Here is a 19,756-nt window from a genome sequence, read left to right on the forward strand (position 1 = left end):
CGTAGAATATGTAGGAACCAATATGGGCATCTAGGTCCCGCTATTGGTTATTGACCGGAGACGTGTCTCGGTCATGTCTACATTGTTCTCGAACCCGTAGGGTCCGCACGCTTAAGGTTACGATGACAGTTATATTATGAGTTTATGCATTTTGATGTACCGAAGGTTGTTCGGAGTCCCAGATGTGATCACGGACACGAGGAGTCTCGAAATGGTCGAGACATAAAGATTGATATATTGGAAGCCTATGTTTGGATATCGGAAGTGTTCCGGGTGAAATCGGGATTTTACCGGAGTACCGGGAGGTTACCGGAACCCCCCGGGAGGTATATGGGCCTTAGTGGAAGAGAGGAGAGGTGGCCATAGATGGGTCACGCGCCCCTCCCCCCTTGGTCCGAATAGGACAAGGAGAGGGGGCCGGCCCCCCTTCCTCCTCTCTCTCCTCTTTTCCCCCCTCCGCGAATCCTATTCCAACTAGGAAAGGGGGGGGAGTCCTACTCCCTAGGACTCCTCCTGGCGCGCGTCCTCTTGGACGGCCAGCCCCCCCCCTTTGAGCCTTTATATACGAAGGCAAGGGGCACCCCTAGAGACACAAGTTGATCCACGTGATCATATTCTTAGCCGTGTGCGGTGCCCCCTTCCACCATAGTCCTCGATAATATTGTAGCGGTGCTTAGGCGAAGCCCTGCGACAGTAGTACATCAAGATCGTCACCACGCCGTCGTGCTGACGGAACTCTTCCCCGACACTTTGCTGGATCGGAGTCCGGGGATCGTCATCGAGCTGAACGTGTGCTAGAACTCGGAGGTGCCGTAGTTTCGGTGCTTGATCGGTCGGGCCGTGAAAACGTACGACTACATCAACCAAGTTAACGCTTCCGTTGTTGATCTACAAGGGTACGTAGATCACACTCTCCCCTCTCGTTGCTATGCATCACCATGATCTTGCGTGTGCGTAGGAATTTTTTTGAAATTACTACGTTCCCCAATATATATATGGATCTTGTTTGATGCGAGACGGTTATTCATTTAAATCAGAGAATAATGGTTGTTCTATTTATATGAGTAATATCTTTTATGGTCATGCACCCTTGAAGAGTGGTCTATTCTTATTGAATCTCGATAGTAGTGATACACATATTCATAATATTGAAGCGAAAAGATGCAGAGTTGATAATGATAGAGTAACTTATTTGTGGCACTGCCGTTTAGGTCATATTGGTGTAAAGCGCACGAAGAAACTCCATACTGATGGACTTTTGGAACCACTTGATTATGAATCACTTGGTGCTTGCGAACCGTGCCTCATGGGCAAGATGACTAAAACACCATTCTCCGGAACTATGGAGCGAGCAACAGATTTGTTGGAAATCATACATACAGATGTATGTGGTCCGATGAATGTTGAGGCTCGCGGCGGGTATCGTTATTTTCTCACCTTCACAGATGATTTAAGCAGATATGGGTATATCTACTTAATGAAACATAAGTCTGAAACATTTGAAAAGTTCAAAGAATTTCAGAGTGAAGTTGAAATCATCATAACAAGAAAATAAAGTTTCTACAATCTGATCGTGGAGGAGAATATTTGAGTTACGAGTTTGGTCTTCATTTGAAACAATGCAGAATAGTTTCGCAACTCATGCCACCCGGAACACCACAGCGTAATGGTGTATCCGAACATCGTAATCGTACTTTACTAGATATGGTGCGATCTATGATGTCTCTTACTAATTTACCGCTATCATTTTGGGGTTATGCTTTAGAGACGGCCGCATTCATGTTAAATAGGGCACCATCAAAATCCGTTGAACAATGCCTTATGAACTGTGGTTTGGCAGGAAACCAAAGTTATCGTTTCTTAAAGTTTGGGGCTGCGATGCTTATGTGAAAAAGCTTCAACCTGATAAGCTCGAACCCAAATCGGAGAAATGTGTCTTCATAGGATACCCAAAGGAAACTGTTGGGTACAGATTCTATCACAGATCTGAAGGCAAAACTTTTTTTTGCTAAATTTGGATCCTTTCTAGAGAAGGAGTTTCTCTCGAAAGAAGTGAGTGGGAGGAAAGTAGAACTTCATGAGGTAACTGTACCTGCTCCCTTATTGGAAAGTAGTTCATCACAAAAACCGGTTCCTGTGACACCTACACCAATTACTGAGGAAGTTAATAATGATGATCATGAAACTTCATATCAAGTTGTTACTGAACATCATAGATCAACCAAAGTGAGATCCGCACCAGAGTGGTACGATAATCCTGTTCTGGAGGTTATGTTGCTAGACCATGATGAACCTACGAACTATGAAGAAGTGATGGTTAGCCTAGATTCCGCAAAATGGCTTGAGGCAATGAAATCTGAGATGGGATCCATGTATGAGAACAAAGTGTGGACTTTGGTTGACTTGCCCGATGATCGGCAAGCCATTGAAAATAAATGGATCTTCAAGAAGAAGACTGACGCTGACGGTAATGTTACTGTCTATAAAGCTCGACTTGTTGCAAAAGGTTTTCGACAAGTTCAAGGCTTCACTACGATGAGACTTTCTCACCCGTAGCGATGCTTAAGTCTGTCCGAATCATGTTAGCAATTGCTGCATTTTATGATTATGAAATTTGGCAAATGGATGTCAAAACTGCATTCCTGAATGGATTTCTGGAAGAAGAGTTGTATATGATGCAACCGGAAGGTTTTGTTGATCCAAAGGGAGCTAACAAAGTGTGCAAGCTCCAGCGATCCATTTATGGACTGGTGCAAGCCTCTCGGAGTTGGAATAAGCGTTTTGATAGTGTGACCAAAGCATATGGTTTTATACAGACTTTTGGAGAAGCCTGTATTTACAAGAAAGTGAGTGGGAGCTCTGTAGCATTTCTGATATTATATGTGGATGACATATTGCTGATTGGAAATGATATAGAATTCCTGGATAGCATAAAGGGATACTTGAATAAGAGTTTTTCAATGAAGGACCTCGGTGAAGCTGCTTATATATTGGGCATCAAGATCTATAGAGATAGATTAAGACGCTTAATTGAACTTTCACAAAGCACATACCTTGACAAAGTTTTGAAGAAGTTCAAAATGGATAAAGCAAAGAAAGGGTTCTTGCCTGTGTTACAAGGTGTGAAGTTGAGTTAGACTCAATGCCCGACCACTGCAGAAGATAGAGAGAAGATGAAAGATGTTCCCTATGCTTCAGCCATAGGCTCTATCATGTATGCAATGATGTGTACCAGACCTGATGTGTGCCTTGCTATAAGTTTAGTAGGGAGGTACCAAAGTAATCTAGGAGTGGATCACTGGACAGCGGTCAAGAACATTCTGAAATACCTGAAAAGTACTAAGGATATGTTTCTCGTTTATGAAGGTGACAAAGAGCTAGTCGTAAATGGTTACGTCGATGGAAGCTTTGACACTAATCCGGAAAATTCTAAATTGCAAACCGGATACGTGTTTACATTGAACGGTGGAGCTGTCAGTTGGTGCAGCTCTAAACAAAGCGTTGTGCCGGGATCTACATGTGAAGCGGAGTACATAGCTGCTTCGGATGCAGCAAACGAAGGAGTCTGAATGAAGGAGTTCATATCCGATCTAGGTGTCATACCTAGTGCATCGGGTCCAATGAAAATCTTTTGTGACAATACTGGTGCAATTGCCTTGGCAAAGGTATCCAGATTTCACAAGAGAACCAAGCACATCAAGAGACGCTTCAATTCCATCCGGGATCTAGTCTAGGTGGGAGACATAGAAATTTGCAAGATACATACGAATCTGAATGTTCCAGGCCCGTTGACTAAGTCTCTTCCACGAGCAAAACATGATCAGCACCAAGACTCCATGGGTGTAAGAATCATTACTGTGTAATCTAGATTATTGACTCTAGTGCAAGTGGGAGACTAAAGGAAATATGCCCTCGAGGCAATAATAAAGTTATTATTTATTTCCTTATATCATGATAAAAGTTTATTATTCATGCAAGAATTGTATTAACCGGAAACATAATACTTGTGTGAATACATAAACAAACAGAGTGTCACTAGTATGCCTCTACTTGACTAGCTCGTTGATCAAAGATGGTTATGTTTCCTAGCCATTGACATTAGTTCTCATTTGATTAATGGGATCACATCATTAGGAGAATGATGTGATTGACTTGACCCATTCCGTTAGCTTAGCACATGATCGTTTAGTATTCTGCTATTGCTTTCTTCATGACTTATACATGTTCCTATGACTATGAGATTATGCAACTCCCATTTACTGGAGGAACACTTTGTGTGCTACCAAATGTCACAACGTAACTGGGTGATTATAAAGGTGCTCCAAAGGTGTCTCCGAAGGTACTTGTTGGGTTGGCGTATTTCGAGATTAGGATTTGTCACTCCGATTGTCGCAGAGATATCTCTGGGCCCACTCGGTAATGCACATCACTATAAGCATTGCAACTAATGAGTTAGTTGCGGGATGATGTATTACAGAACGAGTAAAGAGACTTGCCGGTAATGAGAATGGACTAGGTATTAAGATACCGATGATCGAATCTCGGGCAAGTAACATACCGATGACAAAGGGAACAACGTATGCTGTTATGCGGTTTGACCGATAAAGATCTTCGTAGAATATGTAGGAGCCAATATGAGCATCTAGGTTCCGCTATTGGTTATTGACCGGAGACATGTCTCGGTCATGTCTACATAGTTCTCGAACCCGTAGGGTCCGCACGCTTAAAGTTTGATGACGGTTATATTATGAGTTTATGTGTTTTGATGTACCGAAGGAAGTTCGGAGTCCCGGATGTGATCATGAACATGACGAGGAGTCTCGAAATGGTCGAGACATAAAGATTGATATATTGGAAGCCTATATTTGGATATCGGAAGTGTTCCGGGTGAAATCAGGATTTTACTGGAGTACCGGGGGTTACCGGACCCCCCCCCGGGGGGGGGGGGTTAATGGGCCAAGATGGGCCTTAGTGGAGAAGAGGAGGGGCGGGCAGGGCAGGCCGCGCGGCCCCTCTCCCTCTAGTCTGAATTGTACAAGGAGGGGGGGGCGGCGCCCCCCTTTCCTTCCTCTCTCCCTCCTCCTTCCCCCTTCTTCTACTCCAACTAGGAACGGAGGGAGTCCTACTCCCGGTGGGAGTAGGACTCCTCCCTGGCGCGCCTCCTCCTGGCCGGCCGCCTCTCCCCCCTTGCTCCTTTATATACTGGGGCAGGGGGGCACCTCTAGACACAACAATTGATCTCTTGGATCTCTTAGCCGTGTACGGTTTCCCCCTCCACCATAATCCACCTCGATAATATTGTAGCGATGCTTAGGCGAAGCCCTGCGTCGGTAGAACATCATCATCATCACCACGCCGTCGTGCCGATGGAACTCTCCCTCAAAGCTCGGCTGGATCGGAGTTTGAGGGACGTCATCGAGCTGAACGTGTGCTGAACTCGGAGGTGCCGTACGTTCGATACTTGATCGGTCGGATCATGAAGACGTACGACTACATCAACCGCGTTGTGCAAATGCTTCCTCTTTCGTTCTACGAGGGTACGTGGACAACACTCTCCCCTCTCGTTGCTATGCATCACCATGATCCTGTGTGTGCATAGGAATTTTTTTGAAATTACTACATTCCCCAACATAATCATGCATATAAGAGATCAAAAGAAGACTCAAATAATATTCATGGATGTAGAACTGATCATAAACTCAAAGTTTATCGGATCCCAACAAACACACCGCAAAAAAGAGTTACATCAAATAGATCTCCAAGAGACCATTGATACGTCTCCAATGTATCTATAATTTTTTATTGCTCCATGCTATTATATTATCTATTTTGGATGTTTTATATGCATTAATATGCCATTTTATATTATTTTTGGGACTAACTTATTAACTGAGAGCCCAGTGCTAGTTTCTATTTTTTTCCTTGTTTTTGAGCTTCGCAGAAAAGGAATACTGTCGTGGATTTGTCACGGCAGATGTCCTTGTGAAAGGACTTAGTCGTGGCGCCATCGCAACGGATTAGCTTAAAGGGGTTAAAGCGGGCCAAGGACGCAAGGGTTTATACTGGTTCGATCCCTTATGGTGAAGGTAAAAGCCTACGTCCAGTTGCGATGGAATTGCTTGGGTTTCGATAACCAGGGAGTGAATCCGCTTTGCCTAGTTCTCGAGTTCTTGTTTGTTGTCTCTAAGCCGCCACCGGGTCGCCCCTTTATATACATAGGTCGACGCCCATCGGTTTACAGAATCCCGAGGCCGGCTCATAAACGCGTCGGGCTCGGTCTCTACTCTTTCTATCTTACAATACAAGTTACATATCAATATCGGTTTATGTCTACAGGCCTTAACCCGCCTTTGGGCCTTGGGCCTTCATAAAGCACCACCATCTTTGTCTTCATGGGCTTCAAATAAAATAATCATTATGGGGATAACCCGGCCTCTCCTGGCCAGTTTATGTCCAGTAGTAATATCCCCAACATTAGGCCCCAGATTGATTCAAACTGGTTCATGTCAATCTTCAATACTTAGGAAAATTTCTTCTTCAGCATCCTCACGTAAATCTCATAAACCGCCATGACGTCATCTTCCAGGATCATGATAAACCGCCATGACATCACCTGCTATTAAAGATTGCCTAAATCTTGCCTTAATTAATGAACCTCCGACAATCAAGGCGACAAAGCTGTCACATATCCCATTTTTGGGCTCCTCAATTCTTGTGCCTGTCACTTATCCATCTCACCTTATAAATAAAGCCGAAGGGTCCTTTTCATTTTCCCCTTTCGTGCCCCTTCGCATCATCTTCTTCCTCGCGTCGTCCGAACGTTGGAGCTCTGCCGCCACCGTCGACCTTCGCTTCCACCCCAACGACGGTTGTTGCATCAACCTGACCGCACCAGAGAAATGCGGTGCTCCTCCGCTATTCCATTAGCATCAGTAAGTTCCTCCTTTCCTTGCTCTAGATCCACCATTAGGGTTTCGATGTTCATCAGAGTCTATCGAAGCTCCGGCTCCATTCTTCCCTGTTCTTCTTAGTAGCATAAACGACTAGTTTGGATCTATTATTTCTTGCGCGACCGTAGCCATAATCCCCCTTTTTCCTCATTAGAGCATTCCCTTTATATAGAAAAACTCATCTGAATCTGACGAACTATTTAAGCACCTGAAGTTTAGGCCTGAATATATTCTAGTTTTCTGTCATACCGCAGATCTGAAATTATCATATCAATCTGTGAAACTTGTTTTTCCTCACTTAGGTACTTTAGATCTGTACCTTTCATACCAATATAGGCGGTTTAGCTTTTTGAAACATGATAATCCGGCAGGTACCATTAGTCCCCTCTTAAACCGCTGATTCATTTATCTTTTCACCTCCTCCATTGTAAGACTCCGGTTTAACAATATGCATACACCTCTGCTTCTGCTTATCGCCTTATACTTGTCTGTCATAGATCTTAAACTGACATTCATCTTTTACCAGCCTTCCATTGCAATGGCCAAGCAATTTTATGCCCGTACTTGGATCCCTTCCCGGGTTACTGAAGAGCAACTGAATGGATGCGTCAGAACTGGCGCTTTACCAAAACAAAGTGAGATCCACTGGCGTGTTCCCGGCCCAGAAAGTCCTCCTACCCCAAAGGACGGTGAGGTAGTGATATTTGTTGATCACATGATCTGTGGCTTTAAACCGCCCGGATCCAAGTTTTTCTGCGACGTACTTGCCGGCTTTCAGATCCACCCTCAAGATATTGGACCCAACTCTGTGTCCAATATTTGCAACTTTCAAGTGTTTTGTGAAGCCTATCTGCAAGAAGAACCGACTGTCGAGTTGTTCCGGGATTGTTTCCATTTAAACCGTCATACTGAATTCGTAGACGGGCCCAATACTGAACTTGGTGGCGTCTCCATTCAGAAAAGGAAGGATGTTAGCTTCCCTCACACCAAACTTTATAGCCACCCTAAGGATTGGAACTAGACTTGGTTCTATTGTAAGGATACTTCCCCTGAAGATGAGAACCCTCTGCCGGGTTACCGTGCTCACCGGCTTACCAACACACATCCACTTCCGCAACGACTGACTGCCAAGGAACGTGCCTCGTTGCACCACAACTCGCCAAGCTCAAAGCTTTCATGGCCAATGGTTTGACAAGGGTGGACTTTGTTCGTTGCTGGATATCTTGGAGTATCTTGCCGTTAAGCCGCCGCCCCGGTTTAATGTGTGAGTACACAAGGAACTTGAAAGACTCTCAACATCATATTGACATTCAGCTAACAGAGGATGAAGTTACTGAGTCTGTCAAGAAGATGCTGAATGAACTAGAAGCTGTCTGCAGTAGAACCGGGTTAAGCCCCTTTTACACATTGAACAAACCACCAGCTGTAAGAGTTGTCTTACTTCTGCTTTGTACCTGATATTCTTAACTGTGCAACCTTTATATCCTCTGTCCATCTTTTAAATAGGGTGATGACCCATTCTGGAAAAAGAAACCACGGGAGAAAACGGCTAAGGCCCCTCGACCTAAGACGAAGGTTGTCAAGAGACCTGCCAAGAGAAAGGCAGTTGAACCCATCAGTTTAGACCTTGATGACGACCTTGATGATCCGGACATAGAGGTAGAACTTGACTCTCTTGGTTCATTTTTCATACACCTCATTAAAAATGATTATTATCAGGATGACGCTGAGAGCAGCCAAGCTGACGACGCAGAGGTAATTATCCTTTCTTCCGGTTCAGACCCTTTGCCAACACACATAAATCCGTCAAGCAATCCGGAAAGTAAGATTTTCTCACCCCCTAGCTCACTTGGACCCAAACTTTCTTTTGAAGAAGCAGCAACATGAAGCTCGCCGCACAACCCAGCACAGCGGCCAAGTAGTCACTTTGGCCGGTCTACCGAACACGCAGGTTCGGAAGCGCCAATCTGAGGTCTCAAACACTTCCGATACTTCTTATCTCAAGGTGGGTTATTTCCGACGGCCTCTTAATCCATCCGATTCAAATTATCAGGGAACACCTCCTCAACGGCTACACAGCTTCCACCCTCAAGATTGTCCCTCGATAAACACCTTAAACTTACTCTTTTTTACGCTTTATATTTACGTGTTATACTGACCTATATATCTTTCTCTTCCAGAGCCAAGGCCAGACCCAGCAAGAAAGGTCGTGTAGATAAACCGTCTGGCGACCATGTGATTGTTGAACCGGAGAAAATTCCAGAACCAGAGGGAGCAAATGCTGATGCCACGCTTGATGATCTGCCACCCCCAGATCATGACTTTACTGAACAATTAGAAGTTGATACAATAGTTCAGGCTGATAAACCGGTAAGCCCGGTCCCAACTGAGGATAAACCGTTAAGCCCAGCTAAGACTGCTGATGAATCTTCAACTCCGATAAAGGTTGCTGGTGAGCGGGAAGATGATGTTATAATCACTGGTGTTGGCCACACCACCCCTGGCAATCCTGTTGCATTATCAAAGCATAGTGCTAAGGAGGAAATTTCTGCTATGGGCAAAGGCAAATGGAGCACAGACTTGTCAAGCTATGCCCAAGAACTTCACTCTAGCTTTTTAAACCGTCTGCACACAAACCGTGACTACGAAGCCGGTTTAGTGAATCTAATGAAGGAGCATTATGAGGTAACTACATAACCTTTTCTCTCGTATGTCCAATTTCATGTACCAACTCTAGTAGCCCCCAAGGGCCAATTTATGATGCCAATCTAAATCGGGACTTTGCAACATCCAACTCTGCATGCTTATCTTCCAAGGGCCGGTTTATCGTTTGATGAGGAACCGATACTTTTAACTTTGTAATCTTGAAACTTACGTCAGTGTAGTTCCCAAGGGTCGGCTTGTCTTTCCAAGCTGAACCGGGATTTTAATCGATGTCACTTTGAGCAAACGTACATTAGCCCCCAAGTGTCAAGAATAACACTTGTATTGTGCTTAAAACTTGTTAAAAAATTCTGATAATCAAGCAAATAGGCATTAGCCCCCAAGTGCCAAGTGTATAACTTGTTATGTGCTTGGGACTTCCTAATTTTACTGCCACTTCATAATATATCTTTCTTCTTATAGGCCGAGCTGAGCAAAAAGGAAGCCCAAATCACTGACTTTCAAGAAAATATCAAAACCCAGCAAGCAGAGACCTCCAAAGCCAAAGAAGAATTGACCAGTGCCTTAGGAGCCATGGAGAAGCTAAAGGAAGCTTTGAAGAAGGAACATGCAGACAGGGGCATAGAGAAACCGCTTTACAAAAGAGAGCCGAAGATGCAGAGGCAACCCTTAAACCGGTGGTCGAAGAGCTGACCGGTTTAAAGCGGAAGATCAATGCCATGACACATGAACCTGAAGCTTTGCAATATATATTATCTCATCGGTTGTCAGTTTACTGATGCTTGCAATGACACATGAACCGACATTGCCCACTTGGGGTCTGACATGCAGATGAAGCTGAAGGCTGCCTATACCCTGATAGAGCAGTTATATTTCAGAGCTCAACGAGCCATCTGCACTGCTGCGCATAACAAACCGCCTCCAATTTGATAAAGGAGACCATTGAAAAACTGTCAATGATGCCTGCCCGTTTGGACGAGTTAAAGAGATCAGGTGCAAGGACAGGTGCGTTGACTGCACTAATGCGGGCTAAGGCATGGATACCGGATCTTGACTTGTCGGATGTCGCTAGAGGCTATCCTAGCCTAAAAGAGGACGGCTCAAAGTTTAACAATGATGATTGTTCTTGGACCAAAAGACACCCAGAGGACTTGGAGTCCAAGCCAGAAGAGCCACGAGGCGGCGGCAAGGGTGGAGGGCGCGCCCCCTACCTTGTGGGCCCCTCGGGACTCCCCTGACCTTGCTCTTCCTCCTATATATTCACATATATTCGAGAACCACCAGAAGCATCCAAAAAAAATACTTTTCCGGCGCTGCAACCTTCTGTTCCCGTGAGATCCCATCTTGGGGCCTTTTCCGGCACCCTGTCGGTGGGGAATTCGATCACGGAGGGCTTCTACATCAACCCTATTGCCCTTCTGATGAAGCATGAGTAGTTTACCATAGACCTATGGGTCCATAGCTAGTAGCTAGATGGCTTCTTCTCTCTCCTTGATTTTCAATACCATGTTCTCCTCGATGTCCTTGGAGATCTATCTGATGTAATCTTCTTTTGCGGTGTGTTTGTCGAGATCCGATGAATTTTGGATTTATGATCATGTATCTATGAATATTATTTGAATCTTCTCTGAATTCTTTTATGCATGATTTGATATCTTTGTATTTCTCTTCGAATTATCGGTTTGGTTTGGCCAACTAGATTGGTTTTTCTTGCAATGGGAGAGGTGCTTAGCTTTGGGTTCAATCTTGCGTGATTTCACCCAATGACGAAGTAAGGGTAGAGAGACATGTATTGCATTGTTTCCATCGAGGATAAAAATATGGGGTTTTCATCACATTGCTTGAGTTTATTCATTTACATCATGTCATCTTACTTAAGGCATTACTCCATTCTTTATGAACTTAATACTCTAGATGCATGTTGGATAGCAGTCGATGTGTGGAGTAATAGTAGTAGATGCAGGCAGGAGTCGGTCTACTTGACATGGACGTGATGCCTATATGCATAATCATTGCCTTGGTTGTCGTCATAACTTTGCGCTTTTCTACCAATTTCTTGACAGCAATTTGTTCACCCACCGTATTATTTGCCTTCATGAGAGAAGCCTTTAGTGAAACCTATGGCCCGCGGGTCTATTTTCCATCATATTAGTTTCTGATCTACTATTTTGCAATCTTTTATTTTCAGATCTATACACCAAAAAAACCAAAAATATTTTAGCTTTTATTTATCTATCTCTATTAGATCTCACCTTTGGAAGTGACCGTGAAGGGATTGATAACCCATTTATCACGTTGGGTACAAGTGTTTGATTGCTTGTGCAGGTATTGGTGATTTGCGCATTTTCTCCTACTAGATTGATACCTTGGTTCTTAACTAAGGGGAATACTTACCTCTACATTGCTACACCACCCTTTCCTCCTGAAGGGGAAAAACCAACACAAGCTCAATAAGTAAAAACCATTGTATTGAGAATCAAAAGAGAGAGACAGAGGAAGCCATCTAGCTACTGCCTACGGACCCGTAGGTCTATGGTGAACTACTCATGCATCATCAGAGAGGCATCAATGAGTATGATCAACCCCTCCGTGATGGTGTCTAGACTAGATCTCATGGTTCTAGAACTTGCGGCGGCTGGAATTGTGTTTCATCGACTCCCTTAGGATTTCTGGAATATTTGGGAATTTATAGGGTGAAGAGGCGTTGCGGGAGGTCACCGAGGGGGCACAACCCCCCTGGGCGCGCCTGGGCCTCCTGGCCACCCTAGTGGGTTGTGCCCACCTCGGTCCTCCCCTCTAGTACTTCTTTGGCCCACTGGGTGTCTTCTGGTCCAGAAAAAATCTCCAAAAAGTTTTGCTGCATTTGGACTTCGTTTGGTATTGATATTCTGCGAAGTAAAAAACAAGCAAAAAATAGCAACTGGCACTGGGCACTATTTCAATAGGTTAGTCCCAAAAATGATATAAACTTGCTATAAAATGATTGTAAAACATCCAAGAATGATAATATAACAACATGGAACAAGCAAAAATTATAGATACGTTGGAGACGTATCACCTACTACCATGCACACGCAATGTCCTATGTTGATCATGCATTCACATAGCCTAACAATAGCAGGAACAATTCACAACATACACACTATGTTGACCATCCTATGAAGAACACCACTAACATACACAACAAGAGCAACAACAGAACATCATACACATTAAGAACAATGCTAAGCACAACAAGAATAGCAGCATCAACAATGTGGAGTGAACAAAACTAACAATGTGGCAAGAACAACACCAAGATCAATGCTAAGAACAACATCAAGATCAATGTTAAGAACAACAAAAATGATGCTAAGAACACCAAGAACAATGCTATAACAACATCTATAACACCACCAAGAACACTACTAAGAACATCACTAACACTATCAAGAACAATGCTAGACAACATCTAGCATTCATTGTCATCTATCTTATCTAGCACTAGGATTCATCACAAACAGCAAGAACAACATCTACATGATAGGCATGCACATAGATTCATCCCAAAAATTAGTGGATTCGGGTCGAATCCGCTTGAATCAAATTGGATCAAATCCACTGTCGACGACCTAATCTGCCCTAAGAACCCTAAATATGAAGCAAGGGGGATATTGTAGAAGCTCACAGCGGGGGTTATCGACGGAGCGTACGCCGGTCATGGAGAAAACCCTGGCAGGAAGAGGGGTGCCGCCACCGAAGAACAAGAAGAGCCCGCCATTCCAATGTCCGCTGCATCGACCTCGTCACGTGTCGGCTGGACAAGGAGCCTGACATCCTCGAGCTCCCCTCCCCTTGCACCGGACGTAGGGGAGAAAACCCTCGAATGAGGGTAAAATGACCCCCATAAGAGGGGCCGACAAACGACGGCGCTGGCGGGTATTGAATACCTGTCGGCGTTGAGACCAAGAAGAGGAAGTCCAGCTCTGGTGGCAGAGCCGGAGCAACCGGCGGCAGAGTTGCATTGGCCCGTGGTGCCGACATGGTGCAGAACGGAGAGGGCGTGATGTTTGCTTGAACTACGTCGGTATTTCCCCAAAGAGGAAGGGATGACGCAGCACAACAACGGTAGGTATTTCCCTCAGTGATGAGACCAAGGTTATCAAACCAGTAGGAGAACCACGCAACACCACATAAACAGCTCCTGCACACAAAGAACAAATACTTGCAACCCGACATAAGAGAGGGGTTGTCAATCCCTCACGGGTAAAAAGATAGGTAAAATTGTAGTAGATTGGATAAATAGATCTCGCGGGAACACGAGATAAAATAAATAGATAAAAAATGCAGTAAGAAATTTTTGTATTATTGGTTTAATACATCTGAAAATAAAAGCAAATAAAAATAGATCGCAAAGGCAAATATAATAAAGAAGAGACCCGGGGGCCGTAGATTTCACTAGTGGCTTCTCTTGAAAAAAATAGCATACACTGGGTAAACAAATTACTGTTGGGCAATTGATAGAACTTAAAATAATCATGACGATATCCATGCAATGATCATTATATAGGCATCACGTCCAAGATTAGTAGACCGACTCCTGCCTGCATCTACTACTATTAGTCCACACATCGACCGCTATCCAGCATGCATCTAGTGTATTAAGTTCATGGAGAAACGGAGTAATGCAATAAGAATGATGGCATGATGTAGACAAGGTCTATCTATGTAGAGATAGACCCCATCGTTTTATCCTTAGTAGCAACGATACATACGTGTCGGTTCCCCTTCTGTCACTGGGATCAAGCACCATAAGATCGAACCCACTACAAAGCACCTCTTCCCATTGCAAGATAAATAGATCAAGTTGGCCAAACAAAACCCAAATATCAGAGAAGAAATGCGAGGCTATAAGTAATCATGCATATAAGAGATCAAAAGACTCAAATAACTTTCATGGATAAGAACATAGATCTGATCATAAACTGAAAGTTCATCGGATCCCAACAAACACACCGCAAAAAGAGTTACATCAAATAGATCTCCAAGAGACCATTGTACTGAGAATCAAAAGAGAGAGAGAGAGAGGAAGCCATCTAGCTACTAACTACAAACTCGTAGGTCTACAATGAACTACTCACGCATCATCAGAGAGGCACCAATGAGGATGATGAACCCCTCCGTGATGGTGCCTAGATTGGATCTGGTGGTTCTGGAACTTGCGGTGGTTGGAATTGATTTTCTTCGACTCCCATAGGGTTTTTGGAATATTGGGGTATTTATATAGCAAAGAGGCGGTGCGGGAGGCCACCGAGGTGGGCACAACCCATATGGGCGCGCCTGGGCCTCCAGGCGTGCCTTGGTGGGTTGTGCTCCCCTCTGAGCACCCCTCAGGTACTTTCTTGGCCCATATGGTGTCTTTTGGTCCAGAAAAAATCCACAAAAAGTTTCACTGTGTTTGGACTCCGTTTGGTATTGATTTCCTGTGATGTAAAATACAAGCAGAAAACAGCAACTGGCACTGGGCACTATGTCAATAGGTTAGTCCCTATAAATGATATAAAATGATTATAAAACATCCAAGAATGATAATATAACAGCATGGAACAACAAAAAGTTATAGATACGTTGGAGACGTATCAGCATCCCCAAGCTTAATTCCTGCTCGTCCTCGAGTAGGTAAATGCTAAAAACAGAATTTTTGATGTGGAATACTGCCTAACATGTTCATCACATATTCTTTTCTTTGTAGCATGGACATTTGGACTTTTATATGGTTCAAAGCAATAGTCTAGTTTTGACATGAGGACTTTAATACTCAAGCATATCAATAAGCAACCATGTCTTTCAAAATATCAACACTGAAAAGTTATCCCTAGCCCATTATGCTCAATCATTGATCCATTCATGAAACACACTCGCATATTAGCTACACCCAATGCTCAAGTACGATCATAGTGCCCCTTAGTTGGTGCTTTATAAGAGAAGATGGAGACTCAAGTAAAAATAAAAATTGCATAAAGTAAAAGAAAGGCCCTTCATAGAGGGAAGTAGGGATTTGTAGAGGTGCCAGAGCTCAAAGCGAAAAATATACAGATAAAATATTTTGGGAGGCATGCTTTTCCTATCAACGAAAACGATCAAGTAGTTCCCAATACTTTCCATGCTGGATATATCATAGGCAGTTCCCGAACAGAAAATAAAGTTTATTCCTTTTTCCACCATACTTTCACTTTCCATGGCTAACTGTATCCACGGTGCCTTCCATACCAACACTTTCCAAGGAATTTATTATTTGAGAACATAAAGTAAATTCATTTTTAATTTCTGGACTGGGCATCCCTAATACCTTTGCCTTACTCTTGTGCAATGACAAGTGAATAAACACTCATCTTGAGAATAACACATCTAGCATGGAAATATATTATCCACCCCCTACTGTTTCATGAGCAGTACGAGCACACAAAATTGCTTAGAACAGCAAAATAATACCGCATATAGGTAGGTATGGTGGACTCATGTGGCAAAAACTGGTTTAAATGATTTTGGATGCACAAGTATTGATCATGCTTAGTGCAAATGAAGGCTAGCAAAAGATTGAGAAGCATCCAACCAAGAAACGGAAAATCTCATAAGCAAGCATTAAGCATAACTAACATCGAATAATGCACCACAAGTAGGATGTAATTTCATTGCATAACTATTGACTTTCGTGCTTGCATAGGGAATCACAAACCTTAACACCAATATTCTTACTAAAGCATAATTACTCATCAATATGACTCACATATCACTATCATCATATCTCAAAACTATTACAAAGAATCAAGTTTATTTTTTTCAATGATCTTCATGAAAGTTTTTATTATATCCTCCTTGGATATCTATCACTTTGGGACTAGTTTCATATGTTGCTTTTAATAAGCTCAAACAAATATAAGTGAAGAACATGAGCATTGTATTTCTTTATCTAAAAATAATCTAAGTGAAGCAAGAGAGAATTTATTAATAAATTTACTAACTCTCAAATAAATATAAGTGAAGCATGAGTGCATTCCTTCAAAAATAACATAGTACACCATGCTCAAAAAGATATAAGTGAAGCACTAGAGCAATTCCATAGCTCATAAAGATTTAAGTGAAACATAGGGAGCAATTCTAACAAGTTATAGCATAAGTTTGTCTCTCTCAAATACGTGTGTCCAGAAAGGATTCATGACTTAAAATAAAAGGCAAAACAAGAAAAGACTTATATCATACAAGACGCTCCAAGAAAAACTCATAATATGTGATGAATAAAAATATAGTTCCAAGTAAAATATCGATGGTTGTTAGATGAAAGAGGGGATGCCACTCGGGGGCATCCCCAAGCTTAGTTGCTTGATACTTCTTGAATATTATCTTGGGGTGCCATGGGCATCCCCAATCTTAGCCTTTTGCTAATCCTCGTTCCTTTATCCATTGTAATATCACCCAAAACTTGAAAACTTCAATCACACAAAACTCAACAAAACCTTTGTGAGATCCGTTAGCATAAGAAAGCAAATCACTACTATAAGTACTATTGCAAACCCATTCATATTTTACTTTTGCATTATATCTACTATATTCCAACTTTTCTATGGCAAAAACTCTTCAAATGAAACCATAGAATCATCAAAACAAGCACAAAATCTGTCAAAAACAGAATAGTCTGTAGCAATCTAAATATTTCGAATACCTATAACTCCAAAAATTCCAAAAAGTTAGGACAATGTGAGCAGTTTGTATATCAATCTTCTTCAAAAATAATTAGTATTTTATCACGCTTCTGTTAAAAATGAGAATTATTTCCGTGAGCGCAAAAGTTTCTGTTTTTCAGCAAGATCTAATCAACTATCACCCAACATGATCCCAAAGGCTTTGCTTGGCACAAACACTAACTAAAATAGAAAAAACACAATCATAACTATAGAATAATTGTGCAAACACTCAAGAAAAGAAATAAAAAGACAAAAATAAATTTTATTCATTGGGTCGCCTCGCAACAAGCGCTACCGTTTTACGCCCCTAGCTAGGAATAAGGCAAAGGATCTAAGTGTTGTCATGTTTGTTTCTAGATCCATAAGATGCCCTCATGTGATTGATTCATATGGTGGCTTAATTCTTGTTCTAGGGAAGTGTTCCATACCCTTCCTTAGCGGAAATTGAAATTTAATATTGCCTTCTTTCATATCAATCACGACACCAATAGTACGTAAAAACAGTCTACCAAGAATAATTGGACAAGACGTATTGCAATCAATATCAAGAAAAATAAATTCTATGGGCACATAATTCTTATTTGCAAGAATAAGAACATCATTAATTCTTCCCATAGGCTTTTTAATAGTAGAATCCGCCAAGTGCAAATTGAAAGAACATTATTCAATATCAGTAAGACCAAGCACATCACATAAAGATTCCAGAATTGTAGAAACACTAGCACCTAAGTCACATAAAGCAAAGCACTCATAATTTTTTATCTTGACTTTGATAGTAGGTTTCCATTCATCATGCAATTTTCTAGGAATTGAAACCTCTAATTCCAACTTTTATTCTAAAGCTTTCATCATGGCATCAAGAATATGTTTAGTAAAAGCTTTATTTTGTTCATAAGCATGGGGTGAATTTATCATGGATTGCAACGAAGAAATACAATAAATCAAAGAGCAACTATCATAATTAAAGTCTTTGTAATCCAAAAGAGTGGGCACATCTTTCCCTAATAATAAAGCGGCTATCGCTTCTGCCCGCCCGCTCACCATCGTCGGTAATTTTGTAGAAACATCCCTCTAGTTTTTAGTATTCAACACACAGTCCTCTATTAAGTGAGAAAAACATTTCGTTTAGGCTGTTTTCCAAAAAAAGACCTGTAGTTTCCAATATTCAACCCGCAGTCCACAAGCACAAAAAGGAGCATGGGTTGTCCCTCGCCTCCCGATACTAGCCGCCAGGAGGCGACCAACCCCGGCGGCGCTTGATCCGGTGCTGCACCGGTGACCGGCCGATGCCGGCGAGGATTTCCCCCCTCTCCCGACCCATGTCTCTCTCGCGGGAAATAGGGTTCGGCGCAGCCACCATTTTCCTGGTTGGAGGTGTCCAGAGCGTCGCACAGGAGGCCCTTGTCGGGCGAGGTGCCGGATTACGGTGTTCCCATGGAGGGAGAGGGCAACAGAGTCAAGGATGTGCGCGGCAAGCGGAGCCCCGTCCTCCTTTCTCCTCTCCCATCAAGCGCCGGATCGAAGAAGCATCAGCTCCCCCACCTCCATCCTGTCTCCTCTCCAACACGGCCACACCATGCCGCGCTCGTGGAGCGGAGTCGTGGAAGCACGAAGCTGGCTGCAGTGGAGTGAGGAGAGCTCGTCCAGTCATCTTCCCCCTCAAAGGCAGGATCAGGCCCAACCTCCACGCCACCAGCTCCACCCCCATATCTCTTTCCTTTCAAGTTAGTTTCAGATTAGCTCATCTAAAAAGAGTTTCAAATTAATCCACATAATTTAATTTGGTTGACTATCGTTGTTACTTATTCGATCTGAATCTAATGGTTACATGTTTCTGACAAAACAATGGCTGATTTGCTAGCTGTAGAGCGCAAGCTAAATGATACAGGCTCTGCCGTGAAAACCAACGGGTCTCCTCTTTCACAAGCTTTTGCTATTGTTCAATTATTCAATATGTATGTGTGTTTTATATCAGATGGTGAGGAAGTTTTAATGTATCTTGATGAAATTTAGACCTTTGTACATATTTGCACCTTTGGAATAACAGATGATGTCTTTTATTGGTATGGCTGATCCTTCGCCCTTATTTTCCCTACTTGTAGATATGTGTCAGCAAAGTCGCTAAGGCTTTTCATGTTGCCGGCTCAAGAACAAGAGAAAAGTTCTAGATAGATGTTTCAAATATATCAGCCAAAGTAAGTCCATAATAAATTTTACTTGGTAAACTTATGACCAGAAAGATAAGTAGTGCTATGCTATTAAAGACATTTAGAAACACTAAAGTGCTGCACTCTGCACTTATTGTGTAGTCCAAACTGCGATGAAGCAGAGCTTTATTTGCATCATGGTCAATAGGCATGCCCGGTAACATACCTTTGAAACATCCTCCTACTGCCAGTTCACACATGATTCTCAACTTTG

Source organism: Triticum aestivum, chromosome 6A (genome assembly GCF_018294505.1).
Source record: "Triticum aestivum cultivar Chinese Spring chromosome 6A, IWGSC CS RefSeq v2.1, whole genome shotgun sequence".
Taxonomy (NCBI): domain Eukaryota; kingdom Viridiplantae; phylum Streptophyta; class Magnoliopsida; order Poales; family Poaceae; genus Triticum; species Triticum aestivum.